We start from the raw sequence: 19001 nt of genomic DNA on the forward strand, positions 1-19001 counted from the left end.
AGGATTTGAATTGGACCTTAATTTTATGAAGTGAATCAAGGACACTTTTAACAAGGCATCTCTTAGGACACGTTACTTACTACTGGAAGTCACTTGCTAAACCTGTAGCTAATGAGCTAATTGACTCTTTTAATGGAAACTAAACTCCAAAGCTTAATGAAAGTCCTATTTAAAATGATTTTTAATTGTATTCCCATTATAACTTGTAATGCTGGTTTTGTGGACACTGATTAAGCCTTAAACCAGACAAAAAAGATGATTTCAATGGAAATCTACACTGAGAAAGGTTTATAATCCAAGACTTGGCCTATTCCTGTCTGGGAAACTCTTGAGTTTGACTCAAAGAGCTGCATGACTGATCACTAGACCGCTGATGTGAATTACAACAAAGCTGCTGAAAAAGTCCTCACAGACTGTACAACACTGTTCTGCTTGTTTTCAGAAACATTTGTTAAAAAAGAGTTAGTTGCTATATGATCCATTCATCTTCATGACAAATACGTTTTAAATATAGTTACTGGGAACATTTCTTTATCAGTTACATTTTGTTAGGAAAATTCAGTTTTATCAACACCAGGCAACAAACAGTGTGAGTGAAACATGCCTAACACTTCTGCACTGTAACACAAATAAGCTCCTTTCAACTTTTGTGGTGATGCTCCTGTTGAATAATTGCTATTTTGGTTGTATAGCTTAGTGATAACATTGCATTTGACAGCTGATAGAGAGCAGGGAAGCATAAAGTAGACAGTGGTGGAGTGTGGTCCATCTGTGAGGTGGGGAACAGAGTGTGAGGCAGCCCCTCAGGGCCTCCAGGCAACTCAAACAGCATTAGCAAGAGGTGTCCCTGCCTTTGCCGCAGCTTTCACGCCTCACTCCTCTTCCAACGCAAATCAGAGGCAACACAAGTTATCCATTTGAGATATTGAGTTGATATGGAGATAAAGCCTGCACTTATGAGCCACGGTCATGAAAAAGATCAGCAGGGGACCAGCAGCCTGTTTATAAGCTCCTCACATTAGTGCAAGCAGGCACTCACTGCAGGTGGCATGAAATATTAAAAGGATAACCTCGTTTTGCTAACTGACCAGAACAAAGTTGTCCTGTGAGTCCCCGGGCTGGATGAGGTCTCACTGATTGTCTTGCCCTTGTTGTTCTATGTTGGGATCCGTGACTCACAATAATACCTCTGAGGCTCCTTTCCCACCTCATTAACCACGACCTTTTTATAAGTTTCCAGTGAGGATGGATAGTTTATTTTTAGCAATTGAACAGTAGTACTGAAAGAGTTATTTCTGCTTATTTTTATCAAAATGGGCATTTTCCAACAAAAGTCTTCTTTTTAATGACGGCATTGAAGACTTGTTGAAAATATGTATTCATATTTCCACTTTAAAATCAGATAATAAAAGTAAAAAATGCAAAAAATGACTTTAGATCAGAAAACTGAATGGCTTTCATTCGCTCTTTAGGACATTTAGTGAATTTGGTTGAGTCACATTTTAGTATGGTAAATGCTTCTCAGCTTTTTTAGACTATTATGGCATAAGGTAGTGTTACATCTATGGCGTCAGTCAGTGGCGATGTTACAAGAAGGCACTGATTGGACTCGTTTAACCCTACAGGGCACAGGTTGGTTCCAAATAATGGATTGATCCAGTGTCGCAGTGAGTCGATGGTGCTGTGGACAGACAGGTATCCCAGAATGCATTTTTTTTTTAAATCACAAGCTGCAATGGTGGAGGAAGTTTTCAAATAATACTGTTTTTGTATCAACAAATACACTTAAAGTTTTTTTTTAGGTGAAAATATTGCAGCACCTAGTTGATTTATCTAAATAGAGCATATCTGCAAAAGTGCTCTGATGTTTTCAGGGATGTCAGGTGCCGCTACTCTAACAGCTAGCTGACCCTGATCGTTATCAGCTGGTCATGTGGTCAGAGCTCATGATATTTACCAAGAGCAGCCTCCTCTCGAATGGTTCAATCTAATGGTTAATGTTTGCTTTATTTCAGTGTTTTATTTGCAAATCAGTTTGGATGACACTCAAGTTAACTTTAATAACTGGATAGTTTTATGTTGTCTGGATAGATAGTGTGAATAAATTGAATGGACTTTAAGCAGCTAAAATATTCCTATAGAGATGTTGCAAAATTTGCTGTATGGATAGAATGTGTCTTCAGATGGTCAGAAGGAAGCTTCACCTTAACTGTAAATACCACATGCCCTTGCTTGATTAGTGTCTCTCTCCGGGATCAAATCAGGGATCTTTTTGCTTGTTGTGAGTATGTGTAAACTAAAACACAATTTCAGTAGATCTCATATGAAAAAAGAAAGAAAGAAAAGAAAACCAGGATTAGAAATACCAGCTTCATTTACCTGAATGAAAAATTTGATTGCCTAATATCAAAATTATTCCAAGCAGCTACATGGTTTTAAGATATCAGGTTTTAGGGCTGAGGTGATTGAAATCCTGACAGGCCAATGGCAGATGTTAGTTAGCCTTGCAGTGATTTCAGCGATATGTTTAGGTTGAGGAAAGCATTTGAAAAGGGCACTTTTTTTACTTTCCACAGAAGTTGGAGGCATCTGATTCGCAGCGTTCGCTGCTGGCAGAAGATCAGCAGCACCGCGAGCTGCCAGTGCAGCCTGGCCACGTGATTGGCTGGGAATAGTTGACAGAGCTGATGGGTTTTGGAGTGAGTGGCAGCTGAGGTTGGAGAGATGGAGGGGTTGGTTAGGGCTGTGAGTAGAGAAAATAAAATGGGGGGGGGGGGGGGTGTTTGGAGGAGGAGTTGGTGGGCAGTGGTTTGGGATCTGTGAGGAACAACAGCGTTGCTCCTGTGCGTCTGCTCCCTGACACTTCCCTAATCTGATAACGGATGAGGACAGGTTGCCTTCGCTGTACCTGGCAAGTACCTTCCTCAACCTGCACAGGCGGATTTCGGCGGATAAGGCCAGGCTTGGCAAATGCCGGCATCCTCTGGGGAATAGTTAAAGGGTGATTAATCATTGTTTAGGCACAGAATGCACAGGGAAGAATGGGAAAGCGGCGTTCCACACCTCTGAAGCAATTAATCCCTGTGATCTCCACCAGGTTTGTCTTGTAGATAAGTCAGGGTACAAAACTGTTCCTAATTTATCAACCCACTCATGCCATCCAGCATAAAACACACAATTTATTTCCAATCATTTATAGTCAAATTTTAAAAAGAGTGACTTTGCCACATCCGAGCGTGCCTTATATTAGCTTCATATAAACTAAGTACCCCAGATTACAATGGGAATCTTGTTTTATTGTGCACATCTGGTGGAGTCACAATGCATTTTCACATTTGCTGTCTGAATTTTTGAGTGATTGTGGCATAAATCATTTTGCTAATCAGAAACATAAGTGACATGAATGCATCTCCCCTCTTGGAACAAAGAAGCAACATATGGTTCTGAAAGCACTCAGGTCTTTTATTTCCAAGGTATATAACCTGTGCATAAACCAATATTATTGGACTGATTTGCATTTTTCTTTCATTCTGGGCTCTTTTTCAGATCTCATATCTTTGCAGATGACTTCAATAATGGATAAAACAAGCATTTCTCCCTCGTTATATATTTGATTCTCAACTTGAGTGCAGTTAAGCAAAACATAAGACTCGGCTCAATGGTTTGTTGCAAGGTGAATTATGGTGCTGTACTTTGTGATTTGAGGAGAACGTAGACTGCCGCATGCATGATAGATTTATGTAAATATGTGAGCCCCTACAAAAAAGTACAGTTCTCCCCCTCTAATAAACTGCATTAACAGATGAACCAAAAAACGACATTGATATGACAAGATGAATTCTTTTATTACGAGTGGGTTCTCTCTGGATCTCTCTGCATTGCTTCCAAATCATATTTGCCTCCTAAAATGGAAGGGATGGGGGGGCGGAGGGGGGGGGGGGGGGGATACACATTCTTGCCAATAATAGTAAAATGGCTCCTGTTTTAATTGCATCATTACGTACCCAATATCAGCAGCCTGCCTGCCAATATCAATATTGCCATAACATGGGTGGAATATAGATGACCCAGGGTATGCGTGGGTCTTCCATGAGTGCCTCAGTGCCAGACTCATCCCACTGCCCGCTGTGAAGGGAATGGGAATGTAGGCCGGATAGCAGCTCGTCTTTCTAATGTCCCCCCCGTATTCCCTTAATTGCTGACGGATCTTGTTTGGATTTTGATGGCGGCTTCGAATCTGTAGTTGCTACACATAGGAATTGATGGGCCTTTGGGGAAACATCATGTTACCCTCTATCTATGTGTGTGTGTGTGTTCCTTTGTGTGCGTCTCTATCTGTTTGTCCATACATGCAAATATCAGCTGTATTGTATTGTAATACCAATGCGTCAGGCTTTGCACAATGCAGCCATGCATAAGGATGATGGAACTAATATAAATTAGGGTCAAATAGGTCAAGTGGGCTACAGCTGGTTAACTGACGACAACACGCGAGGTCTCATAGCAGAAAGTTAAACCCGGTAAAGGTAAAAGTCTGTTTCGTATTACTCGTCCTGCAACACAGCACATATGGCACGGCAGCAAACTTAACAATTAGTTACTGCTTTGATGAAGGAAAATTACATATTGTAGGTCCCACTTCGAATGCACTTCACATATTCATATTAATGCATTCAAGACTGGAGAGTGAAAGATAATTTTCCTGTTTAAATATTTCATTCTAGCTTAAAATTTAGCCTGTAATTATAGCTCCCTAATGGCAAGAGCATCCAGTTTGTCCGTTTTAATTAGATTGTTGTTTAACTATTAATTATGTATCCTTGTGTCATATAGTTTTGATGCTAACAGATGGTGTAAGGGTTAGTGGAGGGCTAGGATTGGGTGATGATTTATTTACCTGCACTCTGTTAGTAAGATCCATACACTGACTTACAATTCCTCCTCAGCTAGTCTTTGAATTATAGGGTTAGCTTATGGAGTGACCTGCTGCAGCAATGTAGTACAGTGTAGGGTAAGATGCAGTGCATACATAGATGAGGTGGATGCTGTATGCATAAGGCAGTTGTTCTGTTGACAGTTGTTTCAGTAATTGATTATTCTTTGAGTCCATAAATTGTTTGTTTTGCCTTATCAGTCAGCTTGAAATCTAATTATCAAGGGTTGCACCAGGCAGAATAAAATAATGATGTAATAGAACAGATAGGATTAGATGCATGGGAAATAAGCATTTTAAACGTGACTGCTTTAAGACTGGAAAGTCAGAGCAAAGTGTGCTCTGATAGGAACAGGAGGTGATAGGAAATATATAAACAGCACAGGTTTGTATTTATCTACACTGTTGGCTCTCAGTAATGTTGCACTTTATATATTAGCGAGCTCTAATGATTAACATTAGCGTTTTTTTAATTGAACAATACAAAGACAACGTTAGCTCCCTTCGAGTTGAAAATTCAAATCTACATCTCAGAACAATCAAGTCGCAACAAAAGTTTATATTTAGCAAACACGTTGTTGAATCAGTCAGAAAACATATGAGCCTTTTGTTGTCAGGTCTGCTTGTGCAGTCTGAGCGCAGACTCATGTCTTACATAGAAACACAAGGACAGACTACAGCAACACAGGGGTGTCAGAGGGGGAAAAGTAAAGCATTCATGTGTGTTGCATGACTCTTTCCATACATCACTGTCTGAATACAAGACATTATATATGTGGCGGGGCGTGTGAGCGTAGGCGTGTTAACTGTGTAAGGTCTTTCTGCTAATGGTAATATAGATGATCTCTGTAGGTCCAGACAGAAGCTGAGTCAGTATCTTACAAGCACTGGCACGGTAAGGCATCACTCATTATTGACCCCTTGTGACCCGACTAAAAAAGAAAATTCTTCCACACTTTGGAGGCTAGTTTTTTTTATATATATACTTTTAATCATGCATTATTGATATATACACCACAGACACTCTGACAGCACCCACTGGTTTGTGGAGCCCATTCTGTAGTCTTGCCCTCATTGTTCCCATCTGAAGCTTTGCTCTTATATGTGATAGTATTTTTGGGTGAAAGGCTGAATTTCTAACTCATGCACAACTAGACTACTACTAACCCACTAGAAATTAGCTCACCAAAACTCAAACGCAGTCTTTTTGCATGGGTTAGTAGTCATGTGCCCCCCCGCAGCAGTACAGGCGGGAAATGTCTGGCCAAAATTAACTAGAGAATTTTTTTTTTTTTTATTGTTCTAAGCTGTAAACTTTTATTTCTTTTATTTGACATTGTTTTGCTTTTTACGTCCAGCCTCAAGTGGCCATTTATGGTACTGCAGTGCTTTGACTGGATGTATTTTGAGGCAGTAGTTTGTAGCTTCTTTGGTTCTGTTGCTGGCTCACTGTTTATATTACCGTCAGCTGTCTGAACCTGGAATAACATGAACATATCCATGTGAAACTCGAACCATGCAAGGATCAACACAAAATATGTTGCATCACTGCATCCACAAAGGGGGTTTAATAAAACACTGCATTTTTTTAATGACAGCACATAACAGCCATATAGTCATTGAAAAAGCTATCTTAAAGCTATCAGTTCAGTTTGCTTGTTATACTCCTGCTTTTATGTTAAAGTAACACATTTGATGATTTGAAGTCTTATTCAGAAGCAATTTTTTTTTTCTTTCAGCATGGCTGAACTGAGCAAATTAGTGAAACTCACAACCTGGCAGCATCGTTGTGAACACATAAACGTCATGCACGGCTGAACTTCTGACCTTAACAGTCTGTTAGGAACTACATAAAGACCCCTGTTTTGAGTCACGCTTCCGTTTGTGTTTTGTTGCACCTGGTTTGACTCTGGGCTTTACATTTGGCTGCCTGTTATTTGTTTTGTCTCCTGATGATGGGGGCCTGTGATTGATGGACGGGGTCCAGGACATCTCCGATCGACAGCTGTTGATAGCTCTGAAATCGAGAGCAGCAGTCGGAGCGTAACAATGAGCTCATTGCGCTCTTGGCTTGGTCGCCAGCCCAGTAAACCCCAGCACTGGGGGGACTTCATGAATTTCAACTGGGGCCACAAATGTGAGTGCACATGGAAATTGTACTGGGGTGGAGGGAAAGGTACTAAAGTAGAAATATAGCCCAGATAATTGCAATAATCATAGCAAACAAGAAAAAGGAAAACAAAAAGCTGAGCACATCTTGTGAGCTCAACAATTTTCCTTAAAAACAGCAACACTTGTTAAATATTAAGTAACGTAGCAAGTCTTTCCTGTATCTTTGTGCAGTCGTTTTAAATGAAAGACCTGCACTGAAGTGATGCTTACTGTAAGCAGGGAAACTTTAAACAGGAAGATGTGTTGCACCATCAAAGCTCCCATATCTTTCAGTGATAACTTGCCTGTGATGAGCTCCATTTACGTGCACAGCCTCCAGTATATCATTGTACTGGTTTGTGATGGAACAGGTGAGTATTGTGGCTGGAAAGCTGGAAAGCCCCAAGACAGGGAGGGAAGGTTTATTAAAGAAATCATTCAACTTCCATGAATGTGAGATCAAGAACAATCGCTTAAAAGAAACTGTTCTTCCAGCTCACATCAACTCTAGTGTGCTCAAAGGCTACAGTGATTTCGATTTGTTAGCATCAAAGTAAATTTTCTTGTTTGCTGATGATATAAGTGAAAGAACAGAGGAAACAGAAGTGCCATTTTTGACAAATGCTTACTGCAAAGTGTGTGTTATTCCATATACGTCCCGAAGGTTTAGGGCACAGGTTAAGTAAGCAAGGGGCTCTGTAGTGTTTTGTCTTAAAGTCATCCATATTTTAACTGTAATTGGACAGCATCATGCTGTAATAAACTGCAGTTGCAGGGGTTTGATGCCCAAGCCCTCTGAGGTTACCGAAGCACCGAAACCACATCTGAGCTCAAATTAGCATTCTGGGCAAGCACGAGTCCCCAAGCTTAATTAAGGTAAATTCAAAATTCTAGTTCATCATTGGCTTTTATATAATCTTAAAACCAGTTGCGCTTGTTTGGCAGCTGTTTATTTCTTATATTAAAAAAGAAAACATTACACTGTAGATGATTTGGCATCCCTGGGTTTTGAATTTGAGCCCCCCCTATTATGGGAAATCTGGGTTTGTGCAATGATTAAATGCTTAATAAAAAATTCATTGTTGTTGCCAACATCTGTATTGTACAGGCTAACGGCTCACTGGAGTGTGTGAGACTTGTAAAGTTTCCAAACGCGCCGTTGAGAACCCTGGAAAGTTCACCTAAGAGTTTGCCTTCCTCATTACCAAGCTACTTCTGTGTCTGCGATTAGACTGAGAACATCTTTAATTGCTTTAAAATCTGAATGCATGATAAGAATGGATTAATTTGATTTTTCTGTTCCTACAAGTAGCAGATGGTTTATGTCTTCAGAATGCTCATGTTGTAAAATGAGATCCCCAGCTTGTCTCTGATTGGTCACTGTTAATGAAGCATGCTGGGCTGATTATTGATTTAGAAAATGAGGACAACACAAGTATTGTGTGTTGCTGTGATAAATTAAAGGCGAGCTTTGTTTTATTGTTGACAGAAACACACCTTAAATAACACAAAATATTTGATTTTCCATTCAGGTGGCCCGTCAGAGTCATTTTAGTGTTTATTTAAAAACAGGCACTTTTATGGTTGCCACTAACAAGCAGATGGTCGACTTGACTTATTTGTGTTTTGTGTTTCTGAATGACCGATCAGATGCATGATGGGAAATGCAATGAGCTGCTTGTCAGGGAAGAGACAATTCACGGGAGAGGGCCCGCGAAAGCTGTATAGATTCCCAATTTAGTCCCATCTCTGTGGTTTTTAAGGTTAGTAATTTTTTTTTGTTTTTGCATTATTATTGGCTGTTGCGAGAGCAGCTGTTCCCCAGCCTCCTTCCCTTCCGAATTACCATCCTCACACTGACAGACAGGCAGCTGATGGGGAAACTCGCTGCGTGCATGAGGAGATCCAATTCGAAGATGAAACTAATGTGCTGCATCAAGGGGGGACATGCGGCGGTCCTGGAGAAAGAGGGGGAGGCCCAGGTTAAAAAGAAGTCTGGGACCAGCTCGGGCTGCGTCTGCCTGAGCACGGCAGTAGGCTCGTCTCTGACTGGAGTCAGATCCTGCCTGTATTTATTTATTTATTTGCTCAATTATTTATTCATTTATTTATTCTGTTCCCTAGATACCGCCTTCTTGTTTTTGGCTGCAGATTCCAAACTGGCAGCCTTCCATTCCCTGAAATGAAAGCACTCAAAGACCACAGATACATTTTTCATATTTGAAGGAAATAACCGGGGGTGGACATAGTAATTATACTATACAGTATGTACAATATAACACATTCCATTGTGAAGACACCTAAATCATGGGATCGATTCTCCTATACTGAAAAAGGTAGCAGTTGTGATTGTCCTTTTAAAGTGCTGTACTTATTCTTGAAAATGCAACAAAATTAAATCAGAATCAAAATATTACTAAACTTGTCTTCCCTTCTTTGTTTGCTTAAAACTGCAAACATGGGGTGGATGATGCGGATTAAATAATTCACCAACAAATGCTTATTTTTGTTTACATCAAGATTACGTCCACTGTGTTTTGTGGGCAATAAGACAGATTAAAAAACACTAACACTGTTTGATCACCTTGATGCTTGAATTTCTTAATTCTGTTCATAAATCACCATGTAGGAAAACAATTGGTGTGAATGTGGTTATATTTGTACTGTCAACTTCATGCATTGTGCCAAACTTCTGGCGAGGGGAACAGCAACAATTCTCTAAAAACTGGATTTTTAACAAGTGTTCAGAGAAAAAATGTGAAAGGAAGAATGTACCATCTTGTGTTTTATTCAAATTTTGCCTGCAGTGTCACTTTGGTATCTTTTTGAAACTACAGCTTACAGACTTCCCTAAATGCATCACACACAGGCAATTATAGAGTCACTGTTCTGAAAAGAGGACAGTTATCAGGATGTATTTAGATTTAGAACGTAGCTTTGCAGAAAGTATGGATTTGCTGCTGGGTTATATGAAAACTACATGCCTGTAACAGAGCTCCTTTGTCCTACTAAATTGAAAAAAACAACAACACAGTTTTGATGAAATTTTGTTACAAAGTTACAAATTTAGAGTCAGTTGTCTTTGTTGTCAAACCCTTCCAAAGCACCTTACTTTGAGGATTACATTTCAGCTTAGGTCAGGGTTTATGATATGGTCCTGGCATTTCCCATATGGAAAATATATATATAAATCTTATAAAGTTTGTATCTGTCTTGTGTGAAACTTGTATGAAAAGCATACAAGAGTGAAAACAGATATAAGATCCCTTGAAAAATGATATAAATGAAACTTTGGATACTTACTAAAACAATATATAAAAGTAATGAGAAAGTGGCCACTGTCATGAGTAAATCATATAAGCCTTATATGATTCACTATATGAAGCAAGCTAAAGCTGATGCAAGTCTTTCCTATTTCTTTTCCATATGGGTTAATGTCATTATGATTATTAAACTCTGGCGTAAAAGTTCAGAAAGAACATGATTTCCTCACAAAGTCTGCAAAGAAACATGCCTATGTGTATATATGACCCCCCCTCCCCAAAAAACATTAACACCCGATGCATGCACACTTACATTACTTGTATGATACAGCAGTTGGATTTTTGGGACCCTAAGTAATGAGGAAGTAAGCCCAGAGGTAACGTGAAACAAGGGTCAGACACCTCTTTAAGTAATTTAACACAAAAATCTGAAAATTAGATTGAAAAAAAATGTGTCCACAAGTTCATGATGCAAAGAAAAAAGATGTAATGTCTCCAAAGTAAGCCAACAAAGAGACTTAAATGAATACTAAATACACAGTTACTGTGTTCAATGTGACATGAACTCTGTTTGTAACTTTAAGCAGTTTAATTAATTTACTACAGAAGTAAAGTTTGCAAATTTTTCTGTGTGTAGTTTTGAGTTTTACTTACCAGTCATATGTGAGCATTCTTGCATACAGGTAAACCGTACCTTTAATGAGCCAATCAGTGGAAAGACTTGCCATCTGACAAGTTTTTATTGGCTTTTCACAATTTACCCTACATCCATAAATCCATAAATAATAACAAGCACACAAAAAAGGAAGTAAGAGTATTGTAAGAGGGTAATGTCACTTGTAATGGAAATTGTGTATTTTGTTTGAGTGTTTTTTATATTTTTTAATATTTACATGCTTATATTTTCAGAATTGTAAAACCTTATTGTGGATGTAAGAGTCAAATTATGTGGATATTTTGCATCCAGCTCATTGTGTAACATTTTATTCAATGGTATTTGATGGTTTGGGCCCCAGGAAGACTAGCAACCACTGTTGTGGAAGCTAATGGGGTTCCTTATAAATAAACAAATAAACAAACAAAAAAGGAAGTCTTGGCCACTGTCTCTATTAACTTTGCCTTAATGTAGTTTTTCCTGTGTCCAATGTCAAAAACATGATGAATGAAAGTAAATATCAGGTTGATTGTAAGAGCATTTCTAATTTTGCAAATGTCTTGCATATTTTTTTCTTAATTTGTACTGTTAGTTTGTAACCATTATCCACAGAGCGTGATCAAGATTAGTTAGTAAAATTATTCATTAGCACTGTTGATAACAAGGTAAAGTAATTACAAAACTTTTCAACACTCTGAGCCTCAAATACAACCAGTCATCATAGATTAAACATCCACACGGTCACATTAAGAACAACATGAATACAGCACACACAAAGACACCTACCATCTGAGGTCAATGGTTGATGGGCTCCCAGAAGTGATCAAATAAAATGAATCTCCAAAAAGGGAAGTAATATAAAGGGAATATAATTTACATAGAATTGATTTGTCACTTTACTACTCATGATGGAAGCCAGCTCTGTCTAAAGGAACAGTAAAATAAGTTAGATTTGCTGGCACACATGCATTGATAAAAATGAAAAGACTACGACTGAACAGGATCGCCTTAGATTCTGATCTGAGAGGTCATTTAACAGCAAAGTTGAACAAAGCCCCGAGTATGATTTGAGTACATGCCATAGTCAGAAAGTAGCAGCAGTGGATGCCATTCAAAATCTCCCACTGTGCTGCATTTTCAGACACGCAGGCCTTCAGTTTGTCCAGCACAGTGAGCTCCTTTGAGCCTAACAACAAAGTGCTCCTCGCTTATTTGCTACTGAGGTCTTATGTTCATGTCTACTTCTATTGACATGCAGTGCAAACATTTATAATTACCTTTAGCTCTGTGATATCTGCCTGCCTTGAATAACCTGCTGTGGCGTTTTACCACCTGTTACTAATCGCTCTGTGAATTTGTCACGGCACCGGCAATGATTCAAACTAACACTGCGTGCCCCACAAGACCCTCCAGGAAACGCAGCAACCGGCAGCAGCGCACTGTTCAGAGAGCCGAGGGAGCGACTTCATGGATTTTTTGCATCATTAACTATTTATGAGTTGCCACTTCATGTTATTTACACTGGACTGATGGTAATGCTGTTCAGAGCTCAAACGCCATGCAGGGCCCCGCTGGGAAAGCAGGGTGGAGGGTGCATGGGGAGGGGTGGTGGGGGATAGGCATGTGTGAATCTGTTAAATATTGTATGGAAACGCCACCTGCAGCTGCCAACGTGGTGCAGGGTAAGAAGGGGCGAGTTGGGAGCAACTCTGGGGGGACAAAGAAATGCAGCAGCAGACTGCAGTGCATGTAGACAAGGGTTTGTGCAGGCATGGCACACTGTGACTATATAATGTATAAGACAAAGCCCTTCCCACAAGCCACAAGGAATATTCAGTTGACCTGGTTTATCTTTAGCTTTAAACCACAAGAGCCGATTGCGTCACCATTTGCAGTAAATGTGCCATAGTGGAGGTTATGCTTCCTTTGCTTCTGCACTTGAGACTGGAGCATGTATAGCTGCTAGTTTCCTATCTATCTATCAATCTATCTATCTAACGCTTTATTTCACAAAATTAAAATGGTATACAAGAGGACTTGGCTGATGTATACATTTTCATAACTTCATGCCCATTTAAATCAGCTATTTAGCTAACACTGGCCACATTTTTTCACATGGTCCATGTTAAACAAGCTAATCTCATGAGCAATGGGAATTGTAATGCTAGTAAAAAATATCTAATTTATGTCTCTTTTACCATCTCTCTCTCTCACACACACACACTCACATAAACACACACTCTCTCTCTATCTATCTATCTCAAACTGAAAGGAAAACGAACAATATGTGCACTTAACTACAAATCAACACGCAAAGGTGTCAAAATCCCTTTCACAACCTGGCATGAAAACTGCAAATGAAACACTTGGAATGTCCAATCAAACAAACAGCTGTCACACACATTCTCGGTGCAGATGCGAGGATAGATTGGGCCTGTCAAAAATACATGCAGGAAATGAAGCTGAGTTGTTCTTGAGACACTTCAAAGAAAGTCAAGCAGCAGAAATAAGCAAAGTAATATCTGTATCTATCTATCTATATATCTATATATATAGATATATAGCTAAGATCCTGTGGGACTTCCAGATACAGACGGACAAAATGGTGGTGGCTAACCAACCGGACATAGTGGTGGTAGACAAACAGAAGAAGACGGGCGTAGTGATCGATGTAGCGGTTCCGAATGACAGCGATATCAGGAAGAAGGAACACGAGAAGCTGGAGAAATACCAAGGGCTCAGAGAAGAGCTCGAGAGGATGTGGAGGGTGAAGGTAACGGTGGTCCCCGTGGTAATCGGAGCACGAGGTGCGGTGACTCCCAAACTAGGCGAGTGGCTCCAGCAGATCCCGGGAACAACATCGGAGATCTCTGTCCAGAAGAGCGCAGTCCTGGGAACAGCTAAGATACTGCGCAGGACCCTCAAGCTCCCAGGCCTCTGGTAGAGGACCCGAGCTTGAAGGATAAACCGCCCGCAGGGGCGTGCTGGGTGTTATATATATATATACATATATATAAACATAAAAATGTGTGTGTGTGTGTGTGTGTGTGTGTGTGTGTGTGTGTGTGTGTGTGTGTGTGTGTGTGTGTGTGTGTTGATATGTTAAGCAACAACATATCTTGCCCATTACAGTATTTTCAATGCGGCATGTTTCACCCGTCTGCGTGCCAAGCTAACTTTGTTAGTAAGTAGCATCTACACATTCTGTAGTCAGCGCTAAGTATCACTAACATGTAGCAAATAATACCAGAATAGTAATGCCAGACCTTCACTTACTACAAGTGGAGCAAAGATTTCCTTGAAATGCTGTTTTACATGTAACAATACAACAATCCATATAACTCGGATAACTAAATTAGAACTGCTTCAAAACCACCATAAACTCCAGTTAGCAGAGGTATGGCTTTGCAAATACTGACTGACTACCAGAGTGTAATGTGGTCCAAAATAATTGAAATCAAATTTTTTTTAGTGACAGCAATGTAACAAGCTCAGAAATCACATCACATTATTACAAAGGTTCTCTCTAAAAAGAGAGAAAAACAATAACCTTTTTTTTTCCCTGATCACTTGCCTCACAATTAGCCAATAGACCCGGTGCACGAGAAAATGCTAACTTCCTGTTCTAAGTCCGGATGTAGAGTTGTACATTTCCGGTGGCTTTATTTTGCAGTCAATCGCTACTACGAAGATGGACTCCAAAATCATGTCCAAAACACGAAAACTCAAAGATCGCGTTAAGTTAGAATGAGCAGGAACACACACCATTGTTGTGTCAAAAAAAATCAAATGATCAGTTTATGCTATTACGCGGTTCACCTTTCGCGGCCTCGCTTTTTCGCGGATTTTTTTGTGTGTGCAATTTTACAGTGTGCTAGCAGTGTGCCCCTGAAGTGTTGTACTGTATGTTTGTAAGTTTTCTCCCCAACAAAGAAGAAACATTTTGCACCATCAAAGGCGCTTGCTGTAGCACCCAAAAGGCAGAGGACGATAACCATCGCACAAAAAGTTGGACTTCTGATTCATTGATTTATTAATGATTCATTGATGTTGAATTCTCTCGCAGCTGCTCTATTCTCATGTTCTGGACCTGAAAACAGGATTTGATCTTAGGTTTCATTCTATAATACTGGACTTATTTTTTCTTAGTGTTTAAACAAGAGAGAAACGTGTGAAAATGTTCATGCCTGAATGAGAAAAGTGTAAGAGTGAGGGGTTTTACAGCCTTAAAACATCTATAATAAATGTAAAAAATAAAGTTGGCTACTTCGTGGATTTCACCTATATATTTGCAGTCTCCATTTCTACCCGTTCATGTTTCTGCAGCAGAATCAGCAAACATTGCTTTGAAGTCTCTTTGAGTTGGTGTTCATCTTTCCTTTGTGCCTTAAGTGGCTATTTGAGGAACTGCAGCTTTTTGCACTAGAGGTTCCTGCCAGGTTGTAAGAAATATATCGTTACTAGCCACCTCATTAGGTACATCTGTTCAAGTGCTTGTTAATGTGAAGACCTAATCAGCCACTCATGGTAGCAACTCAATGCAGTTCACTCATGAATATGTCTTGTAGATGTCAGCAACAGGAGGAGAATGGACGGATTGCTTTACACTATACAGTGTGGTAAACCCAGGGCCTAGCTCAGCAGATACTGCATTGCTGCAGCTTTGAGAAAATGTGCAAATGAATTAAAAAAAATAATAATCAGGCCAGTTTGGAGCGCATCTTTACAGTAAGACTCAAATACATATGCACACGAGTGACAGTGCAGCATTTATATTGATAGAGGCAACAGTATGTATGCTTACTTTTTACAAATCTTTTTCAAATTCAAAGAGTAAAACTCCTACATGAGTCTGCTTCAATGACTCTTAAGAGTCATAACAATAGCCAGCGAATAAGACAGAACTGCGAAAGTATTTTTCTTTTAAATCTTTTGGCTCTTGAAGTTGATATTGTTTTATGAAACTGACGTCTTTTGAAAATGTGTTTATGTTTGCAGAGGAATTTGTTTTCTCTTAAAAAAGGCTCATTGTGAATTTCACCAGTCCAGGTTTTGCTTGTTCTGCCAGAGGGTGAATTTGCTTCACACATAAATTAGTTTCTTATTAAAAAAAGACATAAAACACACTGCATTCTCTGTGATCAACAGCGTCATGCTAGGTCTGAGTCATTTCCCATCAAATTTGCACAGATAAATGTGGAACATGGTGTTTTCTATCCAAACATCCCATGCTTGCATCCACTTATACTCACCTGCATCCTCTTGATAATGTTGACTTCACTGCCTATGAGGGCCTTGATGTTGGCTCATTAAATAATCTTTTCTGCCAGTTATTTAGGCCTTTTTACCTCACAGTTTGCAGCCGTGAATATTACCTTGGTCTCTCCCATAGAGCTACATTTGTTCACGATTCCCCCGTTTCTCCATTTCTATCATCCGAATAGCACAAAACAGGTTGTAATCTGACCACTGTGATTTAGGCTGCCGTTTCCTTGCGACAACAATTCAACCATTGTGGTTTCATGTCGACTGCCTAATCCGCCGCCGCCCAGAATTCCCTTTGAACTCGTCTGATTGCGAGGCTAATTTTTATTAAGTAAGTGCACACATTATTTGTGGCAGTCACTGAAGCTTCAAGGAGTCATTGTGACAAGCAGAGCCCAAGAGCCTAAATTATCAACTCCCTCCACTAGCACAGCTATAATTAGCACAAAATGAACAATAAATGTTTCCTTTAGTTAAATTATTCAAAACGTTTATTTCACTTGTTAAGGCTTGGATCAAGCTGTTGTTTTTTAATGTAGTTTTTATTTGCACTAAACAGGAAAAAGCTTTTTTGTGTTTACATTTTGCTACTGATGAATCACTGACCTTGTTACTGTTGTAGATTAGTCCAGTGATTTTGTTAACCCAGCGCAGTGTCGACGTTCAACCATTGTGTGTTTTCAAAAAGACAATGAGCTCTGTTTGTTTAACAATATCATTTCCATTTTATTAAAGAAGTACTGAACATCTGGTGAGAGGAAACTGTAAATTGTTATTATACGGTACAGCATGACTGTGTTTACAGATTGAACACAACTCACATTTTTTTTTTTTTTACCACTGGGGCCTTTTTCCTGTTCGCATTCCCAAACAGCCAATGCACCAACTGTAGAGACATAATGTGGAGTTTGGCTGTGTGTTTGTGTGTCTTTGTAACACCCAATCCTGGTGGATCAGACAGAGTGATCCTCGCCACAAACTCCAGTTATCAGTGTTGTATTTTTCAATTTTCTTTTTGAAAGACTTTCAGCTCATTCCAAACCTGTCAATTAGCTCTGCTGGGGCACTGCATGCAATCACACTGCCTGTAAAGTTCTCATTTTACATACATCTATTCACATGGTTTCCATTGGGCCCTGTTAGTTTGACAGTTTAGAAACATACAGTATAAGGTAACAACAATAATAATGATTAGTATAATAACATTTTTAACATAATAAAACCTGTAGATAACTTTCTATCAAAGTGCTTTACAAAGCATAAAAATGGCAACATAGTAAAAAAAAATTCAAACACCATAATTGAGCCCCAGGTCTCCGTTACAGTTACTTTATTTTCAAACAGTACTGTAAGTCATAGTCGGTGCTTGGACAAATGAAATGAAGCATTCCCACGTTCTAAGAATCTCTCCTTCAAGTTCACCTCTTGTGCACTTCTGGTTCTCTTCCAGTCTGGCTGCCATTTTTTTATTGCTCACTGGAAGTGGTTCTGACCACTTTTTAAATTTTACATTAAAAAATAAAATTTTTGGCTTTATTAGATAGTGACAGTTAGAAAGACCGTAGATGGAAGATACATATACATATATATGCATATCAACACCACCTTGCCGGATGAGCTATAGAGTGACTTTTATGTGTACTTTGTACTTCCACCACCCACTTGCACAGAGAGTAAAGACTTTTTCAAACTGAACTGACTTTCATGTTCGGAGTCATCATTTGAGGTAAACTTTCTGAAAAAGAAATGTCAGTGAAAACCAACAACAGTGGTTTGTGCCAGCATGCTACCATGTGCTGACATCAAAAACCATACCAACACAGTCTTCACTTACCATTTATCTCACTTGCAAGAGTTACCTTCCTGCAACATCATCCATTTCCCAGAAATGAAATCACAGTTTAGGGCTCATTGTTTTAACAGAGGTTCGCTGGCTACTCCAGCTTCTTCCCACAGTCTAAATACACGCATGTTATGTTAAATGGTGATTCATTAGTGAAGGTATAACACTGACTAAATAAAGAAAATGGATGGATGGATGTTCTGACACAGAAGATCTAGTGAGTTTGCAACAGACTTGCTGAGTATGAAGTCGAGAAAGATCATCCAAATTTAAATCTGGACCCGTCTTGGTTTTTTTTATGGCTACAGTCCCAAACTTTTTGATTGCAGTTCATATGTACATTCTGTGCGGCCATAGAGGAAAATAAATCTACGGTGCCTGGCAGTAGACATGGAAACAGGAACAAAACTATATTGAGGCCATACTTCCTTAAGTTTATGGCCCCAACAGACACATCGTATTCGTATTTTGTTTATTTCTTGCACATAATAAAGTGTATACAGCACAATATTCTTTCCCCCTGAAGTATGATTTGCACTCGACCTCCTACTTAGTTGGAAATACTATATTCACAGACCTCAAACCTTTCTTTGATCAATAACACTCAAACAAAAGTTGTTCAAACTCGAACACCAGAGTAGACAACAGATTACAACCTATTTTTCATCAAAACAATCTCCTCCACAAAACACATTGGCTTCAGCGTTCAGTCAGCTGTGTTGCTACAAAGTAGCACCAAGTGTCAGAGTGGACAGCATGTATGCCAGGTTCCAGGTTTGCTTGGGTGATATCCAGGTCGAGCTCTGTTTTCAGAAATCCCATTTGCAAAGGCTTATTTGCCTCTGCGCCATTCTCCAGAAGGAGACTTTGAAGAAATGATAATAAGCTGCT

Source organism: Copadichromis virginalis, linkage group LG11 (assembly GCF_057382275.1).
Source record: "Copadichromis virginalis isolate Kocher_CV1m ecotype Utaka linkage group LG11, C_Virginalis_male_GT1.1, whole genome shotgun sequence".
In the NCBI taxonomy this organism is placed as follows: Eukaryota; Metazoa; Chordata; class Actinopteri; order Cichliformes; family Cichlidae; genus Copadichromis; species Copadichromis virginalis.